Below are 6,000 nucleotides of genomic sequence, written 5' to 3' on the forward strand. Positions count from 1 at the left end.
ACAACAAGTAAGTAATACCACAGGAGTGAAAAAATTTAGGTTGAATTCTGGAGAGAGTAATTCTGTCCTGGGCTGAGCAGGGACTCCATCTTGTGCAACTATACCAGCGAGAGATCTGACTGCTTGAGCCCATTACATCAAAGATGAAAATGCTCTGTGTGTTAATGAGCTTGACTTCCATTTTTCTAGAGCCAACCCAGCCTTGCTTGTTTGAACAGTGGTGACAGTTAGTGGCCTAGCTGTAGCTGCTCATACAATCTGGGGTGTATCAGATTTGTGATTAGTCACAACACAGAGTATGAGCAGGCTACAGCAGAGCTTGATTATTGGTTCACAGCACAGTAGTATCATACCGGACAGATTAGTTTAAAGTCCTGCTGTGCACCAGTCACATTTACAATCATGGAAATCTACCTGTCAGGAATAAAATGGGGCTTAACTGCACACTCAGTTTTGATAAGGTAATGATTGTGTACATCCTACTGTACATGACTCCACATACTCTCCACTGCCCATAAAACTTATTTATAAGCTGTTTTTCACCTAATTAAGCATCAAACTTTACCATTAGTATCCTCCTCATCAATTGCTGTCACAACATTTTGTAACCATCCATCAATCTCCTTATTAGTAACACCCACCAAGACCCCATCTTAATCTTAACGAAATGATTACTTATTACAAAACCCAGAAGTAAATATGTTGGTTGAGAAGGAACTACGTTTCTTTTTTGGCTCCAACTGGTATCGGTAGATAACAAACTATATTATAGGGTGGGAATCCTATAGGTGTTTTATTTGAGCTCTCCTGATCCAACAAGGCTAAATGTAAATATAGAAGGACCCAAGACCAGGGATGAGTGAGAAGGTCTCTAACAATCTCACAAAAATTTCCTCGAACTTCCAATGGGTCCGCGATAATTTCGTCAAACCAATTTCGCAAATGCCATAAAAGACAATGGGCAGACATTAAACATTAATAGCAAAGCCCCTTCACAGGTTAAAACCACCAAATTTGCTAGGTATGTGTAGGAGAACAGTGGCAACCAGAGAAAAGCGAGAGAGGTAGCAGTGTGTGGCCTTTGGTCAGCTATCGCCAGGGAGACAGCATTGGTAAGTGTAATAGAGAGCTGGGTGTAGTGCATCGTCAATGCCACCCCGAAGTGTGTAATACAATTTTAGTGAATGAAGTACTGACAGGTGGCAGCAGCAGCAGGAGGAGGCGGTGGGCCCTAAGACAGAGAGTGGACCGCATTGGTAACTGGCATCCAGAACTCGGTGTAGTGCATCGTCAATGGCACCCAAAGGTGTGTAATCCAATTTAAGTGAATGGAGCACTGACAGGCGGCAGCAACAGCAGCAGGAGGAGGCGTGGGCCTCTAGATGGAGCGCAAACCGCATTGGTAACAGACATCTAGAGCTGGGTGTAGTGCATTGTTAATGCCACCCAGAAGTGTGTAATACAATTTAAGTGGAGTTTTGACAGGCAGCAGCAACAGCAGCAGGAGGAGGCGATGGGCCCTGAAAAAGGAGTGGGGACCGCATTGGTAACTGCCATCTAGAGCTGGGTGTAGTGCATCGACAATGCCACCCACCCAGAAGTGTGTAATACAATTTTGGTGAATGAAGTACTGAGTACTGGAGTACTGTAATACAAATACCTGAAATTTGTGATTAAACGTAGAAGGGCCAGACTAAGATGTTTTGTGCGCCAGCACTGTGGTCTGTGGCGCCGAAAGCAGTAGGAAGGTAGACGATATTGCTAGTTTGCATCATGAACAGGTATCAAACACTAAAATATCTCTATTGATTTTATAGTAGGCCAGAAATTTCACTGTACCAAACAGTCTTTTTGGTAAATAAGAACAGGTATCAAACACTAAAATATCTGTTTTTATTTTAACGTAGCACAGAAATTTCACTGTACTAAACAGTCTTCTTTAGTAAATAGGAACATTTATCAAACACTAAAATATCTGTATTTATATTACAGTAGGCCAGAAATTTCACTGTACCAAACGGTCCTCTTTGGCAAATAGGAACAGGTATCAGACACTAAAATATCTGTATTTATTTTAAAGTAGCACAGAAATTTCACTGTACCAGTCTTCTTTGGCAAATAGGAACGGGTATCAAACACTTAAATATATGTATTTATTTTAATATAGCACAGAAATTTTACTGTATCAAACAGTCTTCTTTGGTAAATAGAAATAGGTATCAAACACTAAAATATAGTGAACAGCCCCTAAGAGTGTAATACACACAATATAACTTGCACTAAATGTGCTGACTGTTGACAATTTAACAAAACTGACTAGCTAGTAGCTCAGGTAAAGAAAAATGCCCTATAAAACACTGAACTATGCATCTAACAATGAACTAAGAATGCTCCTACACCGTCCCTGTCACACTACATGTCTCTCCCTGCATCCATCCTCTACACAGAACACAAGATGGAGTGACTAACTCCTCCCTCCTTCCCTGTTTATATGTGCCCGTCGAAATTTCACGGCGTTACCGCCCCCCCCCACCCCCCCCGCTTATCCCTCGTTAGTTCGGCGAGAACACAACCTCAAGGCGAATCACAAGGTCGTTCTCGCTTACATGAAAGGCCCGATTCGCCACGAGATCTAATTTCGAGATCGAAAAATCTTGCTCGCTCATCCCCACTAAAGACTCCATTTTCCCTAGAAGAGCTACAAAAAGCTACCTCCAAAGCAGCAAAAGACCTGGCCCTGATGGACTAACACTTACCGTGTTTCCCCGATTTTAAGTCATCCCCATTAAATAAGCCACCCCCGATTTTTGAAAAAATAATTAAAATAAGACACTCACCCGTGAATAAGACATCATGGAAAAATAAGACATCCCCTGAAAATAAGACCTAGGGCATATTTTAGCATTTCAAAAAATATAAGACAGTGCCTTATAATCGGGGAAACAGGGTAATTAGTAAAAACACTTAACCCATTCTCACTTCATTTTTGTACAAGCACCTATTTCCTTGATTCACCCCAACAAATTCAATACTGATATAACTGTTTTTTAACCCCCCTGGCGTTCTAATTATGTCTGGATATTGTTTTGCATGGAAATTTATTTTACATTGTAGGCCTATAGTTCTTAGGCATAACTCACCAAAATATGTCCAATATTTAAATAATTTAATAATAAACTTTAAATAAAAAAAAAATCTGTTAAAACAAGGGTGCATAAAAATAGTGAAACCAGTAATATAACTGTACAGTAGCATATATAATATAATTATATATATAACATAATGATTAGTTTGTATTGGATTTAATACCGTTATTTTGTATTGAAACTAATACAAAATAATTTAAATTTCCAGCTGCGCCTCCCACACGCACCGACGCATGCACTGACGTCACCGGGAACTCCCCGGGAACATCTCTGGACTCGCCAGCTGAAGATCCAACGTGGAGGACGCGGCCAGAGGTCGGGCACAGACAGGCAGGACCTCAGAGGACGCTGATGGGACCAAGTAAGTGGGTTTTTTAAATGTTTTTAGCTACCCCGAGTATGGCTCAGGGTTACTGCTTTTAGAATGTTTTTGTTTACCCCAAGCCACACTCAGGAATACCGCCAGGGGCGTTAAAGCCAAATAAAGATTCAAAATTCATGTTAAAGCTACTGACTCACATCCCTCCCGAGTTGCGACATAAAACTTTTTGCCAGTATATTAGCCCACGGTTTATCATTGATACGCCAATTGATCATAAATCCTAATCAAAGCAGCTTTCTACGACAATACAATATGTACCCTTAACCGGACTGACTATATCAACACTAGAAATATCCCAGCAATGCTTCTCTGCTGCAGAGAAGGCCTTCATCAGAGTTAACTGGACATTTCTTCAAGCTACCTTAGCTCATATAGGTGTTACTATACCCTTTCTTACTTGGATCCAGGCACTTTACTGATTTTCCCCTGTATGGGTGAAAGGCTTATTATTTAAACCAGTGGTCCCAAACCTTTTGGACATCACGGACCACTAAATTTACAGACCCTGGACCACACATGCACGGGGAGCTGTGTGTCACGTCATGATGCCAGAACCCACCCCACTCTCCCATCACAGGTCTGATGCATACGGTAGACATGGTCCGCGGATCTGACCAGTGTGCTCCCCCAAGCAGGGTCTCTCTCTTGACCCCACTGGGGGGTGCACTGGCCAGAGCCACAGACCAACAAAATTTTGTTGCGACCCACAGGTTGGGGACCATTGATCTAACTCATTCAAGATTAGTATTGGCACCAGACAAGGGTGCCCATTATCGCCTCATCTTTAGATATTCAGTCTAGAACCACTTCTGCGCCATATTGGAACCAAAATATCCATGGCATTACTATTCAGGAAAACAACCTAGAAGGTAGAAGCCTATGCTGATAATTTATTGTTCTACATTTCAGAACTCTTAATTACTCTACCCAATCTCCTGAAAGAACCTATCTACTATAGTCAGATTTCCAATTATAACATTAATTTACAGAAATCTGAAGCCCTATAAATTTCTCTTTCACCCACAGAAAAATCTCATCGAACACCCTATTTTCCTTTTAAATGGACCAAAACCACTGTCACAAACTTGGGTCCCCACATCCCCACAAACCTTCTCTGTGTTGTTGAATTAAATTAAGTTTTGCTGAATTCCATACACACAAAGATTACAGAAACACAAAGATGAGAACAAGTAATTAGTTCATGGTTTGGCAGGTACAACGTAAGGAGATGAATAGAATGCCTGGACTACAGGAAGTCCTGGGATACATACAAGATAGGGACTGTAGGTTTGTTCTTAAAACGAAATAGTATTAAGTTGGAACAGGTACATTATTATGGAACAGGTACATTATTTTAATAAATGCAATTAAGAAAGATGCAATTAGCAAAGATTGTATTAAAATATTTTGCAGCTACTGTATAAAATCCTCACTGTGAATTAATCACAAAGGGAAAAAAAAAACTTTATGGAGCCCAGATATTCATTAACTTTGAGCAAGCTGTGCTTTGATATGCAAAAAGAAACAAATGCTCTTTGTCTTGGTCTTTTAAAAGTTGCAAGATGCTACAGATCAGCTCAAGGCTGCATACACACATGCAATAATTGTAGTTGGAAAGGATCTTTAATGATCTTTTCCAAGGGCTAACGACTGCACGATGCATGAACAAGTGTTGTACCTACAGCACCGTTCTGCTCTATGGAGAGGGGAGAAAGAAGAAGCAGCACCCTGCTGCGCGCTCTCCCCCTTCACTTCCATTACGATTGTTCATCATCCATCGTCCATAGATCCACCAAGACGGTCGTTCAGACGATGGATGAAGGACACTGTCCAGCCCTGAGCTGATTATCGGACGAGAACCATTGCAAGTGTGTACGTAGCCCAACTCTTAGGATCACCCACAACCTCAGCTGTGTTTAGCAAAAGATTTCTTCTGCAAGTCATGCAAACTGCCCCCCACCCAGCCCTGTTCTGCAGAGAAGCCCTGTTTGTATCTAGGAGTCGTAAGTATGTCAGATGTCCAGATGTCCTTACACGCGGACTACCTGTATGTCAAGGGGCCTGATTTATCAAAGCTCTCAAAGGCTGCAGAAAATACACCTTTATCAGTGAAGCTGGGTGATCCTGCAAACCTGGAATAGAATTCCTAAAAAGTCATTTGCCATTGTTAGCAAATGTTTTTAATTCTGGACCAGATCCATTCCAGGTTTGCTGAATCACCCAGCTTCACTGATGAAAATGTATCTTTTTCAGCCTTTAATAAATTAGGCCCAATGTTAGTAAACTGCTGAAAAATGGTAAATCAGGAAGATTTCAAGTTTGTTGAAGTAATATCAGTTACTGTACTTTTATGATACAAAGTTGAAACATACTTTCTTGTTCGTGTACCGTGTTTCCCCGATGATAAGGCAGGGCCATCAAATAAGACAGCCCCCCCTTTTTAGAGAAAAATGTAAAATAAGGCCCCCCCCC

Source organism: Pyxicephalus adspersus, chromosome 2 (genome assembly GCF_032062135.1).
Source record: "Pyxicephalus adspersus chromosome 2, UCB_Pads_2.0, whole genome shotgun sequence".
Taxonomy (NCBI): domain Eukaryota; kingdom Metazoa; phylum Chordata; class Amphibia; order Anura; family Pyxicephalidae; genus Pyxicephalus; species Pyxicephalus adspersus.